Raw genomic sequence first — 17,798 nt, 5'->3', positions numbered from 1 at the left:
GAACAATTTAAAATACATTCAAAGGGGAACAATACAATACAATACAATACAAACTTAAAACAATACAATAAGGTTAAAAATTAACTCATCATATTCATAACATAAGGTAAAAAAGGGGTAGTGAAATACAATTTAATATAGGAAAGCAGAACAAAAAAGGAAAGGTACAAGAGGGAACAAAAATATAAAAGCATATTAATAGAATAAAATCAATGACCTGGGTATTAAGAAATTAAATATCAAAGGCATCTTTAAAAAGAAATGTTTTTAAATTACTTTTGAATCTTCCCAGGTCCTGCTTCTTGAAGCAATATAAACAAAGTGGAGATAATGTTAGGATAGGTTTCAAGAGAATTTGCCCAGTTAACTTAATAGCTTGATAAATTCTCCCTTTACTTAGGGTTGCAAGATTTCCTCTTAAAAAAAAAGAGGACACCTGGCCCTGCCCCATTCCATCCCAGCCCCTCCCCATTCTGCCTCCAGCTTCATCCTGTTCCACCACCAGCCCCGCCCCCATATGAACTTCCGGTTTCCTTCCCTGAGCTCATGCACGGACAATGATGCAATGACATCACGTACATGCATACGTCCATATGATGTCATCACACCGACATCTGCACATGTGCAGAGGGCCTCCAGATGCAGCCTCCAAGCTCAGGGACTTCCAAAACCTAGACAAACTGCCGGGTTTTGGAAATCCCTTTGGGCATTTGTTCAGTTCTCTAAGAAGAAGAGATGTATGGGTTTTCCCGGACGTCTGATAACCCTACCTTTACTTAGCATGCATACAAGTACATTTGTATAGAGCACTTCTCCAATTTAGCCCAAATTTTCAAAGGGAAACTCTATTTATAGAACATTGTCCTCACTGGAGACATGGAAACATACACACATGTATGCACTCTTGCTCTACAATCTCTCTCTCACACACACATAAATTCATGCATACATGTTCTCATTCTTCAGACATACACATATACATGCATTCACTCTCACACGCACACGCTCTTACTCTTCCAAAACTGTTATCCTACCAGGCAGCTCATATAAGTCGTGAACTACTCCCCATCATAGGATCCTCCTCATCATCATACATACATTTTAGGCGAAGCTTAAAAACACACCTGTTCAATAAGAACATAAGGCTAGCCTTACTGGGTCAGACCAATGGTCCATCAAGCTCTCTCCACAACTCACTATTGCTCATTCCCCACCCCTTAAATGACTGAAACTGCTCCTTGAATTTGTATTGTACTGACTGTACTTGTATTGTGCTGACCGCATTTGTACCCCAACCGCCTATGTATGGTCGTAAGATAATTTTTGTTAACCGCATCGAACCTAATGGTGTATCGCGATATAAAAATCCAATTTTATGTGTTACATGCATGCATGTCCTCGTTCTTCAGATATACATAGACACACATGCATGCTTTCTTAATTTTAATTTAATTTAATTTAATTCTTATATACCGCTAATAACCGTGAGGTTTCTAAGCGGTTTACAAAAATGATGCATTAAAGATACAATAAATAAAAAGTAAATAAATAAGATAGGTACTTGGAAATTCTCTAACTGTCCCAAAGGCTCACAATCTAACTAAAGTACCTGAAGAAACAGTATGAAAAATAAAAATAAAAAGACAGAGATAGAAATGAAATATTCCAACAAGTAATGAATAAATAATTTAAAGATAGAATTAAAATAATAATTAAAGTAAACAAAATAGAGATAAAAATAAGCATAGAGAGAAACAGAAATCACACTCCAAAAAAGCATCAAGATCTTTGACTTGTAATTATTATGATCATTTAACACCAGATCTTAAATGCCTTTCCGGAATACATCATATCCCTATCCCTCTCCATACCCACCTCCATCTCCACCCCAATTCACTTCAACCACCATTCCCATTCTATTCTTTAACTGCCGTCAACCCCAGTTCCGATGGCTATCATCTGGGTCCCGAGTTTCCTCCAAGAACAGGCGACATCTCTGGCAAGGTAATCTCCACCGCTGCCGCACATGATGCGAGATCCTCAGAGGTAGACCCTTCGGACACATGCTGATTTGCTCTCATTCTTCAGTCATATATACATGAAGATACTCTCACTCTTCAGACGCAAGTGGCTTTCTTCAGACATGCACACACAATACGCACACTCACTCTTTAGACATACACACCTGCATCCACGCTCAGCATTCAGACATGCATACATGCTCTCATGTTTCAGACATCTGCGAGGCCTCATTCTTCAGACCCCCCCCATACACTTGTTCTTCAGATGCATACATGCATGCAATCCCACTCACATATACACATGCATGCACTGTGTCACTATTCAGCCAAACAGCACCAAAAGGTTCCACAAAGGAAATGAAACAGCAAAACAACAAAAGAATTGTGGAACAGAAGATCGGATGGACCAGTTAATAGTTTAATAAGCGTCTAATAATCATAAAAACAATCCACAAAGGGTGTATACAATAGGGGATCCTCCTTCATTGCTATCTCACTGTAAATTGGTGTACCTCAGGGCTTTGTCTTGTGGACCTCCCTTTTCTCTATATATACCCACTCCTTTGGTCCACTGATCTCCTCCCATGGTTTTCAGTATCACCTCTATTCTGATGATTCCCAGATCTACTTCTCCACACCAGATATCTCTACAGGCATCCAGACCCTGCCTGTCTGACATTGCCGCCTGGATGTTTCATCTTCCATCTAAAACTGAATATGGTTAATACTGAGCTCCTTCCTGCCTAAACCCAGTTCCCCTCTTCCCCCATTCTCTATCTTTGTGGCCAACACTCTCCACCTCCCTGTCTCATCGGCACCCAACCTTGGGGTTATCTTTGACTCCTCTCTCTCCTTTTTCGCTAACTGCTAAAACCTGTCACTTCTTCCTCTATAATATTACCAAAATCTGATCTTTCTGAACACTCTACCAGAACCCTTATTCACACTCTCAAGACCTCTTGTTGAGACTACTACAACTTGCTTCTCTCAGGTCTTCCGTTCAACCATCTCTCTCCTTTTCAATCCATGCAAAATTCTGCTGCATGTATTGTATTCTGTGAGAGCCACCACACTCACATTACCCCTCTCCTCAAGTCACTTCACTGGCTCCCTATCCATTTCCAAATACAGTTCAAACTTCTCTTACTGACCTACAAGTACACTGAATCTGCAGCCCCTCAATATCGCTCCACACTTCTCTCCCCTATGCTACCCCCATGAACTCCGTTCACTGGGCAAGTCCCTTTTATCCATACTCTTCTCTTCTACTGCCACCTCCAGACTCCGTCCCTTCTATCTTGTTGTGCTGTATGCATGGAACAAACTGCCTGAACTCCCACTCATCATAAAATTACCTATGTCCATTCTATCATTCTCTCTGCAAGAAACTCCCCAATCCCTATATGTCCTGTCTGTCTGTCCAATTAGAACATAAGAACATAAGAACATAAGATATAGGACTAAATTCTTCTTTCCTACTTAACAATAAACCCATTGAAATCGTCCCCAAAACAAAAATATTAGGCGTAATAATTGACGATAGTCTGGAATTTAAAGATCACATTAATAATCTAGTTAAAACCTGCTTCTACAAATTGCGCTTAATTCGATCTCTTTCTAAATTTCTCGAACTCAAATCTCGCAATATCTTAATTCATTCTTTGGTTATATCAAAACTGGATTATTGCAACTCTTTGTTGCTCAATGTTACCCAAAAGCAAAAACGACAAATGCAAATAGTTCAAAACTCGGCCATAAAACTAATTTATGATGCCAAGAAATTCGATCACGTCACTCCACTCTTTAAAGATGCACATTGGCTTCCTATTTGCCAACGCATACAGTTTAAAGTTTTACTACTTATCTATAAAAACTTGACCTTCAAAGAACCACAATGCATTTCTAAGATGCTAATCCCCTACTGTTCTGCACGCTCTCTCAGATCATCTTCCCAAAACCTATTAGCAATTCCATCTTTGAAAATTATAGGCACCCGTAGATTGGAAATGTTTTCGGTCGTCGGCCCCCAATGGTGGAACTCTTTGCCCCAATATATAAAAAACGAAAAAGATGTTCCTTCTTTTAAGAAATCTCTTAAAACTTATCTTTTTAAAAAAATTTTTTTTAATACATAAATAATAAAAAACAAATTCTCCCATTTTTTAATTTTTCGTTTCAAGTATTTTAATACCTCCCTGATGTTCTTTCCTTAAATGTATTTCTTTTTTTATGATATGTAACTTTAACCTCCCTTTCCTCCCAATTGTTGTTGGTCCTGTCTAAAATCTATCGTTTTTTTATTGTATGTTATCATTATTTTAATGAATTGTATGTTTTTATTATCTTATCTGATTGTATTTTAATGTACATCGCTTTGTATAACGATATAGCGATCCATCAAATATTTAATAAACCTTGAAACCTTGAAGAATAGGCTTACTGTGTCAACCCAATGGTTCATCAAGCCCAGTAGCCCTTTCTCACGGTGGCCAATCCAGGTCACTAGTACCTGGCCAAAACCCAAGGAGTAGCAATATTCCATGCTACTGATCCAGAGCAAGCAGTGGCTTCCCCCATGTCTTTCTCAATAACACACTATGGACTTTTCCTCCAGGAACTTGTCCAAACCTTTCTTAAAACCAGCTAAGCTATCTGCTCTTACCACATCCTCTGGCAACGCGTTCCAGAGCTTAACTATTCTCTGAGTGAAAAGAAATCTCCTCCTATTGGTTTTTAAAAGTATTTCCCCGTAACTTCATCGAGTGAACCCTAGTCTTTGTAATTTTTGATGGAGTGAAAAATCAATCCACTTGTACCCGTTCTACTCCACTCAGGATTTTGTAGACTTCAATCATATCTCCCCTCAGCTGATTGTAAGCTTTTCTTAACAGGGACCCTCTATTGTATATTGATTGTACAGCACTGCATATGCTTTTCAGGGCTATAGAAATGATTGTAGTAGTATTTGGATGTGCCAGTTACCTGGTCTAAATACCATTATCCATCTTTTTTGAATAAAAACATATCTTCCCTTTCTGACATCAGAGTTGGATGTCCATATTTTGCCCTCGCAACCAGTTCCATCTAAAACAGGGATGTCAAAGTCCCTCCTCGAGGGCCGCAATCCAGTCGGGTTTTCAGGATTTCCCCAATGAATAGGCATGAGATGTATTTGCATGCACTGCTTTCATTGTATGCTAATAGATCTCATGCACATTCATTGGGGAAATCCTGAAAACCCGACTGGATTGCGGCCCTCGAGGAGGGACTTTGACGCCCCTGATCTAAAATAAACTCAGACCACGTCCCTTACCAAGGATGTACTGAAGTTTTTAGGGCTCCTTTTACTAAGGCTAACCCCGCGCTACACGAAAAATACTAACGCAAGCTCTATGGAGGCATTAACGTGTAGCGCGCGCTAAAACCGCTAGCGCACCTTAGTAAAAGGAGCCCTTAGTTGTCTGTATTCAAGTTTTATAAAATCAGGATTTGGACATCCCTATCGATGTCTAAATGCTGGTTTTGAGACATCCAAAATATAAATAGAGCCTTTGAACAACGGGCCATAGGCCCTTATACATTTTTATCAAATAGGCTACAAGCAGGCAACTTCATGTCCTCTCAATCTAGGTGACTGCTTAGAAAACAACACAAAGAGGATATTTTCTAAATAAAACTGCAGATAAACGAAATCAATCTAGTTTCAGATGCTAAAATATCAATTCCCATTCTTTGCAAACAGCACACATTAAAAAACAAAATAAAAATGGGATCAAGTACAAAATATAAAATAAATGAAAACAAATAATTTTGAGAAACAAAACGACAGAGTATTTTTTTTTTTTTTTGCATGTACAACTCTAATATGTTCTCATATGGGAAAGGCTGATCTGCAGAACTCTGATATTTGTGTAGAAAAACAACAACAATTATACTATATAAAGGTACTGAGATACAACATTCTCTTCTTTTGTGATTTTTTTTTTTTTAATATGTTTATTCATTTTAAAGCCAAAAATAAATGCAACATATTATACAGACATTTTACACTTTAACAACACTTAAATTCTATCAAATTATATTTTATGACAAATACATATATCATCCCCCCCTTTCTACATATACAACAATTTCACTCAAATTAAAAGTATCTCCCCATCCATCCTGGACGTGTATGATCAAAGGGCAAAATCAACAATCAATTTTTTTATTACAGTATAATATTTCAGTTGCTACTTTCCTTCCTTTTATTTGTATTAGGCTTAACTTTGTTCATTGCAAACATACTGTTACAGTGTGGGCTTTGAGAAACCTAACATTTTCTCTCCAGACTACAGGATAAATAGTCTTCTCCACTTACCACTGACATCTGTGTGAGGAACAGCCCATAACATGATTGAACTCCATTGATTTTTCATAAAAGTTTAATAAGATGATACAGGTCAAAAGCTTTGCAAAATTTGCAATAAATTTCTGTGCTGATCTGAACAAGACTTACAAGAGAAAGCTGACTTTTATGTGAAAAGTGCATCTCGCCTTCTGGTGTGCATTGCGTGTAGTATATGGACTGCACAACTGGTTCAGGAATCTCTGACGATTGCTCTTTGTAATATAGCATTTCTGGAAACTGATTTATCCCAGAACCTGGTTTCAGCTAATCATGCTTCTAAGATGTATCAATGAGTATACATTCCGACCTCTCATTTTCTACACAAATCCGACAAACTGCTAAGACCTGTTGCTTCTACCTCTACAATAGACAACCAGGAGAAACTGCCTTCACAAGAGTGAGGGACACGAAAACAACAACGAAGGAGACCAGATGGTGCTCAATCCATTTACCAATAAACCAGACTTGACTCAATTGTGTTTCGGCCCAAAAGGCCTGCCTCAGGAGTCTTGATGTTAATTGATAAAACCATGGGTGTATGAATCCATATGTCAAAATTTTACAATAAGATCTCTTTTCAACACCAAAGTAGTGGCTGGCGGCGAGTACAGTGAAAAATCAGTTTCATTTTCGTCTCCATGCGATTTTTCGCTGTACTCGCCGCCAGCCTCTACTTATGTTCTTGTTCTGTTATCTAGTCTGCCCAACCAGACCAGCTGTTCAGTTGTGTAAACCTTTTCACACTCTCAAAAATCCTCTGTGCTTGTCCCATGCTTTTTTGACTTCAGGCACTATCCATTGTCTCTATCACCTCTGCTGGGCTACTTTCATGTATCCACCACCCTTAGGTTAATGCATTATTCTACTCCTTTCATCCTCATGCTCAGACTCCTCTTTCAAAAACCTCCATTGCGTTGAAAGTGGTCTGCTTCCTTTGCATTTATATCATAGAGATATTTACATGTCTCTCATATCTCTCCATATCCCACCTTTACTATGGAATATATGTTTAGACCTTAACATCTGTCCTCATATGCCTTATGACAAAAACAAATAAACCCTTTTTATAGTTGCCCTCTGGACCCAGTCAATCTGGTTTATTTTCTTTTAAAGATGTGGATCCAGATGTATTCTCACCAGAGGCTTATGGAGAGGCAGTATCGCTTTCTTATTCCTGTTAGCCATTCCTCTCACTGTGGACCGGGTCTTTTGCCTTATTTTCCCATTTGACTACCTAAGGTCTTCAGATGAGAGCTCAGTTCCTGTCCTTCATTTGTACATAGAACTTCACCTTATACTGTACCACTCCTTTAGATTTCTGTCGCTCAAGTGGATAATCTTGTATTTTTTTGTCATCTACATGACGTCTAGATTACGAGGGGATGCTGAAAAGATTTCAGCCCAACCAAGAAGAAAATGACATGGATATGGTTCAATCAATGATCTGAAACAATGTCAAAAAACATAGAATTCAGTTCTGCAAATTGGCACTTAACGAAATAAGATAACCCTCTTTTCAGCTACAGTGGCAAAATAGCACTCAGAATTTAGGAAGTTGGTTGGTTGGGCTGAGAACTTTTCAGCACCCCCCTCGTATTCCTGAAGCTTCACTAATTCCCTTCTTGTGTTTCCACATCTTCTGGGGAGTCCACTCTGTTGTGGATTTTGGTATCATCCACAAAAAAGTAAACTGTGGGCTATGACAATTATAGTCTACCCTCTGGAATTTTATTTCTTGGATGTGGCGCCATGAAACTTACACGTTATTCCACACTTTTCTTGACACTTTGTTATACTTTCAAAATGGAACGCTCGATGGCCATACAACAGGGACGGTACAATAAATTTATGGATGTTTGGGAACCATTGACTAAGTTTTGTAAGGAATGATAACTTATTTTATTTTATTTACCTTTCAGCATACACATCCAGGGAGGATAGGTGGGAGGGGGAGGGTTTTGCATTGGAGTTTAATTCAGGGAACATATGGATAGTTTCTTGTAGGTATCTTCTTTCTGATTATTTGGTGGGGGTGGGGGAAAATAATTGTTCATTAATGTCTATAAGTTTAATGTGCTTTTCTTGTAATATTATGTATTTTGGAATTGTTTGTTTACACAATGGTAGTTTGGAAAATCAATAAAGATTTAAAAAAAAAAAAAAAGTGTCAAGAAAAGTGTGGAATAACTTGCAAGTTTCATGGCTCCACATCATTGCCTTCTTGGTTGGGCTGAAAACTTTTCAGTGGCTATAGTGGATTATGTAGGGCTCTCCTCTGAGATCTCCAGAGATGTCACATAAATTCAAGTTCAATGTATTTGATATATTACCTATCTAATACAAAACTCTAAGTGGTTTACATGTTAAATTAAAAGAATAATTGGGGAGGGGCAGATTATAAAATTAATTCCAAATCCTAAACAAGCACATTCAATCACTGGGGTCAGGCCTAGCTATAGCCTTTTTGGAAACCTGGACAGACCATTTAAAGATGAGGGGGTGGGGATGGAGGGTGGGAAACATCTTCAGATGTGGCCTTGCTTCATACCATTGGTGGGAATGGGAAGAAGAATGAAGGGGGAAAGTTTGAAGACTTTTATACCATACTGTACTGCGCTATGCAATCTTTCAAAAAGCTTTTGCAGCAATGGTTAAGATGTTATCTTCAGACACCTGTCTCAGGATGAGCCTAGAAAAGCCTGGTTTTACTAAGCATGACCGAAGCAAGGATCATCACAATGTTAATTTGCTGAAAATAGTGAAGCCCTTGAGTCTAATATTGTTTTGGAACCACATCTACGTGAGACGCATAAATATGGTTTGGAATGAGATGTGCCGAAATAAGCATGCTATGTTATGAGTTGTACAACACCTCCATCTTTCAGTCATAGGCAGGATGTTAATTAAGCCCTTTCAATAATATGTTTGATAAAAATAAGGTAGGTATTTGGTTCTAGGTCAAGAAATTCATTTTAAATATTAAGTACAATAAAGCCTAATTCGCATACACCTTTCTCTCATTTGCATATGGGTATTAATTTCTACTGACCCACTTTAGCATGCATGCTAAGCAGTCGGTGCACGCATGACATTAAGGAGTTAATAGAATAACACAATGCCTGTATGAAAAATCCAAATGGTGTCAAAAACAATATAGGCACTTATATAACTTTATAAAATAGGGTCCTTTAAGAAGCCATAGTAGTACTCAATTGTTTGCATATAGATTTACAGACAGTGTAAATAAGTGTATACACTCGCCCCATAATTCTATAATCTCGTGGACCCATTTTCATGCTTAGGACTAGATTCAGTACATGGTGGCCAAATTTGGACCCCTCAAAAATGGCCATCGAGTACTACTCTATAAATGGCACTACGAGTTGGTTACTGTTTGTGGGCGCAAGGAATTATACCAACCAAAACCTGGTATAAATCCTCGTGTGTACAAATCCTTAGTGAATACATCTGATCCACCTATACCTCTTCCGTGGCCACGTCCCCCTCTCCAGTTATGAAAGATTTAAGAACATAAGAGTTGCCATACTGGGAGATATTTCTGCCAATGAAGTTACTCACCCTTTCAAGTTAGGGGAGGGTTTCCTCTATAACGGGGTTCTGAGGCTTTTCCTCCGATTAAAGTAGTATTTTTAGTCTTTTTTCTAGCATTATGCATACAGCAGTTTGGTACTAGGGATTATGATTTTTATGTTTCTGCTGTAAGAGAATTGATTTTTTGGTTTGAATTTTTTCAAGTCACTTAATCCCTCATTGCCCCAGGTACATTAGATAGATTGTGAGCCCACTGGGACAGACAGGGACAAATGTTTGAGCACCTGAAGAAATTCATGTAAACCGTTCTGAGCTCCCCTGGGAGAACACTATAGAAAACTGAATAAATAAATAGTGTGAATAGTTTCAGCCTCTGAAACCAGAGCTAGTATTGTGACATCATAATGCCTCATTCCACCAGTGCCTAAGAGCCAACCTCATCAGTGATGTCACAATGGCTTCATTGTCCTATACTTGACTCACGTCCACTACATTTTGATTTCTAGAGTGGTGCAGTGGTTAAAGCTACGGCATCAGCACCCTGAAACTGTGGATTCAAACCCACACTGCTCCTTGTGACATTGGGCAAGTCACTTTAATACCCCCATTTATACTGATTTGTGTTGATTTGGATTTATTTCTTTCATATAACAGTTTTAGTGGATATGTTTTAAAAATGTTAATTTCTTTGATGCTCTCAAGCTGTGCCAGTGACAGATCGGTGAAGTGTGCTGTGCCGGGAGTTGTATTAAGACCTGCACTAAAATATGACTGTTTGTTATCAGGCTGCTTCAGAGACTTTTTTATCTCTTAAATTTGTTTTATCTTATTATATATATATATATATATATATTTTTTTTTTTATAAATCTTTATTCATTTTTAAAACTCACAATAAGTGTAACACAAAATACATTCATTTTATACTTTAGCATCAAGTAATATATCATCAAATTATAACTCTCATCAAATATCCCCCCTCCCTTATACCCTATTTTTAATTGTTTATCTTCTTTCATTATTTCTATTTTCTATTTCTTTGATTTTTGATCTTGGAAATGTATTATATATTGTTATTACTTATTTTTAGTTTATCAGGTACTTTAGCTAGATTGTGAGACTTCGGGACAGATAGGGTAGTTTTTCTCAAGTACCTAATTTTAGTTTGATACATTGTAAACCGCTTAGGTCAGTAAAATGCAGGAGCGGTATATCAAATCTTAAATAAACATAAACACATTGCCCTAGGTACATTAGATAGATTGTGAGCCTGCCAGGACAGATAGGGAAAAATGCTTGAGCACCTGAAGAAATTAATGAAAACCATTCTGAGCTCCCCCTGGGAGAACGGTATAGAAAACTGAATAAATAAATCTGCCGTCATGTTTTTGTTTCTAGCATTTACACCAGCCACTAAGCTAATGTAAGTGCTCACATGTAAAGGGAAGTGCATGCAGACATATGTTAGTAATCTTAACAAGATCAGGTTACATTACAAGAGGATACATGGATATTCAATAGAAATGCTAGTAGGAAGGGCTGTGGCTCACCTGGCTGAGCTGCTGTCTCTGCACCCAGAGGTTGTGAGATCAAATCCCAGTGCTGCTCCATGTGACCCTGGGCAAATCACTTAATCCTCCAATGCCCACCACTTTGAAGTAACAAAAAGGCAGTCCCCTTTCCCTAGTACATTTTGCTCATGGTTACAAATACATAGTTATAAGTTCAAGTAGGTCATTGTTGGCTCTTCATTATGTCCCAGGAGTTGCATTAGACCAGTAGTCTCAAACTCGCGGCCCGCCAGGTACTATTTTGCAGCCCACAGCCTGTACTAGTATTGTCTGTACTAGTGTTACCCGCTGTTTGCAGCGTCCTCCTGCTTCCCCCCTGGCCTCCCGTTCTTACCTTCAGATAATTACCGCAGCCTGCAGAGAGGATTGCCGGTGCTGTAGCAATCCTTTCAGGCTGCTGTCGACCTCAGCAGCACGTTCCCTCTGCCATGATCCTGCCCCTGACGTCAGGGGCGGGACCACGGCAGAGGGAATGTGCTGCGGAGGCCGATGGCAGCTTGCAAGGAACGCTACAGCACCGGCGATCCTTTCTGCAGGCTGCGATAATTAGCTGAAACTAAGACTGGACAGCCAGGGGGGGAAGCTGGAGGACGCTGCAAAGAAGTGGGGAATATACAGGCCTTCGGAGGTGGGGGGGGGAGAGATTTATAAACTATAAAGAGTTTTACCTCATGCAAAATTGTCATTTCTTTAATAAGACATTAACTATTTTTTTCTACGGCCCTCCAAGTACATACAAATCCAAAATGTGGCCCTGCAAAGGGTTTGAGTTTGAGACCACTGCATTAGACAGTTTATAAATAGGCTTTCACAATTACCATTACAAAGGGGGTAGAAAAGTAAGTGTGTCTTATGAAGCGAATATACCAATCCCCCCCCCCGGCGGTACCTTTAAATTGTGGTGGTTGGTGGACGGCTGCCTGCTGATTATGTTGGGGCCAGTGACACACAAGCACTCTAATGCTTGGGCCCACGACACTTCCTAATTGTGGTGTTCGTTGGACGGCTGCCTGCTGAGAGCCGGTATGTCAGGGTCAGCAGCGCACAAACTCGCTGCTGCGTGGGCGTGCACCACTTTCTGAATGGCTGCCGGCAGTCCCATGAGAGCTGCCGGCAGCCATTCAGGAAGTGGCGTGCGCCCACGCAGCAGCGCGCTTGTGCGCCACTGGCCCCAACATACCGGCAATCAGCAGGCAGCCGTCCAGCAAGGCACCAGCGAACACCACAATTAGGAAGTGTCGCAGGCCCAGGCATTAGTGCACTTGTGTGTCACTGACCACGACATAATCAGCAGACAGCTGTCCACCGACCACCACAATTTAAAGGTATCGCGTGGGGGGACTGGGATGGAATATGAAAGACCAAAAGAACAGAAATTTCAGGAACAACATGTGAATAGTTGAACTGTCAGAATCTATAACATAGATTTGGTGGCATTCTGTGATACTGAACTGCCTGATCAGTTTAACTTAGGGCTTCTTTTACGAAGGTGCGCTAGCGTTTTTTAGTACGCGCTACAATGCTGCGCGCGCTAACCCCGTGCTACACGGAAAATACTAATGCCAGCTTTATGGCGGCGTTAGCATCTAGCGCACGGGGCAATATAGCGCGTGCTAAAACCGCTAATGCACCTTCGTAAAAGGAGCCCTTAGAGGGCTGTAATAGTAAAATCTTGAGTGAGAGAGCGGAGAAGGAGGGAATGAACCCGCACCGGCGGAGGAGGGAATGAACCTGCACAGTTATTGTGTGGGCTCTGAATAAAGACCAATAAAAGTCTAATTTAGGAGCGTCTACACAGCAAAAGGACTCATGGAAATTCATGGCCACAAACTGCTACTCTGACGAATTCTCAGCACAAATAACATGACATAAATTTTTATTTATATACCGCAAAAGCCTTTTGGTTCTATGCGGTTTACAAAAGGTGCTGGGGGGGTTGGGACAGCATTTAAAATTGGTTCAGAATGTTTTTTTATTGTTTTCCTCCTCTAAATCTGGAGTGTGTTTTGTTGGTGAGATGCGTCTTATGGAGCGAAAAATATGGTACTTCTGGATTGGTCTCCCTGTCTTTTAAAAGTTTTCTGAACTTGAGACAGTGGTCACAACAGCACTTACCTTACACACTTTAGGTGACTTTATGAGTTACGCCCTCTATATAGGCGTAAAACCCCCCCCACAAGTATGCATTGCAACTCTGCCCCAGTATCATGCACACTGTGCCCCCAGGAATACCTATATGCAGATCACATGTTAACATGTGCCATCCTGTTGGCATGCATACATGGATCCCTGTGTATAAGTTGATAAAAACAGTTTTTGCACTACATTATGTACACATTGAAAATATAGCTTATAATTACCACTTCAATGATCTTGTAAATTATCTATGCTTTCTCAATAGGTCCAGTGCAAGGGAACTTTGGTGCCACAACACTTAAAGTTGTCAATGTTCATCCTTTTAAAGTTTGTGGGGGGTTTTTGGTTTCAAAATGATATGGATTGAACCAAGTGAAACAGATCTATCAGTCAATAGATCTGTTTCAATTGGTTCAATCCCATTTTTCTTGCCTGATGGATCTTGGTTGTCTTGTTGCTTCAGACAGAAACTCAAATCAGGTGGCACTTTACAAGTTGTAGTTGTGATTTGTCACAGACAGCTTGACAGTTCGGCACATTTTGTGATAAGAAGCAGGTCTCAGACCTAACAGGCAAAGTAGTATTTCCCATACTGTTCCGGCATTCTCTTTGATCAGTATATTCTTTCTTATGAGGGACTACTGCTGTAAGTGTGTCTTTTTCTTTTTTACAGCTTGACTGACTCTGATATCATACTGGTGCCTTTGGGACTGACGCTATGGGCTGCATTACACAGGAACTTGCTGTCTCCTTGGGGTATATCCTAGACAAAATAAACGTTTCTTCTATCATCTTATTTCCTCAAGACATGGATGCAAAAAAAAAAAAAAAAATAGGGGGAGGTTAAAATGCATATTCTGTGATCTATAAGGGAGGCTGAAGCATTTTCTCCTTGACTATACAGCAGTTGGAATAATGAGTCCACAGTAATTCAAAAATACCAGTAACTAATAACATAACAACAAATTTCTAGACCGCATAACCATAAGTTCTATGTGGTTTACAAAAGATTATACTAAAGAAAAAACAAATAAATAGGTTTTATGAAAAGTGCAGAAACAATTAATTTGTCAAGATAAGTTTTCAGCAACTTTCTAAAGTGCTCATATGAAATAGAATTCGTTACGCGTAATCGGAAATCCTTGTCATGATATGCAAGGGTATGCTCATGATATTTCTTGCGTTTGCAACCTTTAACCGAAGGAAACACAAACAGAGCATGTGATCTTCTATTATTCTTCTGTGGTCGAATATCAAACCTGTCAACCAGGTATCGTGGGGCATGTCCAAAAGCTACTTTATAATACAAACATCCCAACTTAAAGATTATTCGAGCCTCGACCGGAAGCCAGTGCAGTTTGATGTAATAAGATGTTACATGGTCAAACTTCCTCAATCTTACCGCCGTATTCTGCACCAAGGCCAATCTAGCTAGATTTTTCTTGGTGCTTTTCAAATAGACTATATTACAATAGTCCAATAGGCCCAAAAGTAATGATTGAACCAATGAGAAGTGTCTGACTTTAGTCTTGCAAGGAGCCAGAGTGTTGCATATGTAATCTTAATAAATGTATTTTCATTGGTTGTTATTTGCAAAAAAAAACAAAAAACAAAAAACGCGTGTTTGTGTGTGTTTTAGCAAACTAAGCTTGTCTGAAAAAAAGGATGCAAAACCACAAAATATTGGCCTTTCTGAACATTTCAAGTAATTTGAGGGGAAATTCTATAAAAGGTGCCTAACTAAATAGGCGCCTAACTTAGGGGTCTTTTTACTAAGACACGCTAGCCGTTTTAGCACGCGCTAAATATTAGTGTGCACTAAACACTAACATGTCCCTAGACCAGTGATTCCCAACCCTGTCCTGGAGGAACACTAGGCCAATCGGGTTTTCAGGCTAGCCCTAATGAATATGCATGAGAGAGATTTGCATATGATGGAAGTGATAGGCATGCAAATTTGCTTCATGCATATTCATTAGGGCTAGCCTGAAAACCCAATTGGCCTGGTGTTCCTCCAGGACAGGGTTGGGAACCACTGCCCTAGACTATAATGGACGCATTAGCGTTTAACGCAGGCTAGTACTTAGTGCGTGTTAAAACGGCTAGCGCGCCTTAGTAAAAGGACCTCCTAGTTAGGAAATTGGCTTCAATAATGAGCTTTAACAAGGTCATAATTGAAAAGAAAATGAAATTGGGAGACTGCTGCCTATTTCCTTAAAGCGCAATTCTACCAAAGATAAGAGCCTATCGCATGGAGCCTAGCAGCGCCTAACACCAAAGTAGGTATGTTTAGGGGTGGAAAAAGAGTTTGGCGCCACTAGGTGTGAGTATCTAAAGGACTTAGGCGCCTATAATGTAGGCCTTTAAAGCCCTGGCCTATATTGTAAAGGCTACACTATAGGTGTCTAAGTCCTTTAGGGGCTGAATCTATAAAGGGCACCTAAAGTTAGATGCTTCATAGGCATCTAACTTAATTGGCGAAATACCTTTAATAACCTCAAGAATTGGTTAAAAAAAATTAATTGGGCAATGGGCACCTATCCAGTTCTATAAAAGATATGCGCCTATCACATGTCCCTTAGTGGCGCCTAATGTCTATGGGTGGAGTGTGACTTAGGTGCCACTAAGCATGATTCTCCAAAAACTTAGGCACTTGAAATGTAGGCCTTTAAAACCCTCACCTACATTTCAGGTGACACTAGCTGCGAGTCTGTAAACGGCGCCTAGATATGATTGACACATGACTGGCACCATTTTTCTAGGCGCTGGCTGATTTAGAAGCCGTTTATAGAATCAACCCCTTAGAAAATTGTTCCTATGGCACCTAAGTCACCTCCACCACTAAACACGTCTACTTTGAATTTAGGCGCCTATATTTTCTAGAATTGTACCTCAGAGCCCCCTTCAATCATTAAAAAGGCATACCAAAGAGTACTCTATGCGAATAGAGCTATTCTTTTTCAGCAGAATAATGTCCGTGCCCCGGAAGATGAAAGTCTTGACCTGTGTTCTGCAGTGTGATGATAAAGCCCAGCAAATTGCAAGAATTATACGTATACACTGGCATGTGGTTTCTTTATTACCAGCTTTCATGATGTTAGGCTACAAATTGCCTTTATGAAGGAAAGGTTGAGTCTGGCTATTTTAGAGCCACAACCTACTGATATTACACCTGCAGTGAGAGGTCAGTGGCATAGTGTGGGGGAGAGTGTGGCGCAGTGGTTAAAGCTACAGACTCAGCATCCTGGGGTTGTGGGTTCAAACCCACGCTACTCCTTGTGACCCTTGGCAAGTCACTTAATCCCCTCATTGCCCCAGGTACGTTAGATAGATTGTGAGCTTGCCGGGACAGAGAGGGAAAAATTCATGTAAACTGTTCTGAGCTCTCCTGGGAGAACGGTATAGAAAATTAAATAAATAAAATAGTAAGGGGGGCAGGGGGTGGACCACCCTCCCATGCCACATTTGTGCCTTCCCTTCCTCACTCCCGTACTTCTTTAAAATCTTGCCAACAAGAGCAACTACTCTGGCCTGCTGCTTGTCCCGGCTTGGCTCCCTCCAAAATCACTTCTAGGTTCTGGAGCCAAGGCAGGATTAATTCGTCGAGGGCCCCTAGGCACACAAATACACTGGGCCCCCCCTGCCCCGCCCCACCATGCGCCCAGGCGGAAACAGGAAGCTGCGTCAGAGGGGAGCTTTGGGCAAGCAGCACCGCTTGCACAATTACAGTTCCCGTTGCCTTTCTTACCCGCGTTGCTTGCTTGTCTTACTTTCCGTCGATGGGAGGGAGGGGGGGCGCCCGCATTGCCGATTGATGCTGGAAGGGCCCATCACCGTTTGGAAAAAATAATGTTGATGCTCTCCTTCATCAGGCCCCTGACCATTTCGGGCCCTAGGCATGTGCCTACTTGGCCTATTGGTTAATCCTGCTCTGTGTGGGGCCAGGAAGTGATGTCAGAGGGAAAGCCAATGCAAGGCTGGAGAAACTGCTCGCGCTGGTGAAGATTTAAAGAGATGCTTTCGAAAGATAATAAGAATACTTAGGTAGACTCTCTTCATAATTATAGTCTAGGCCTAAACAAATACAACTGTTACTTTTAGTTAATTCCTGACTCCTTCCTGGTGTTTT

The sequence above is a fragment of the Geotrypetes seraphini genome, chromosome 12 (genome assembly GCF_902459505.1).
Source record: "Geotrypetes seraphini chromosome 12, aGeoSer1.1, whole genome shotgun sequence".
NCBI lineage: Eukaryota > Metazoa > Chordata > Amphibia > Gymnophiona > Dermophiidae > Geotrypetes > Geotrypetes seraphini.
Note: the sequence above shows the minus strand (reverse complement) of the source record.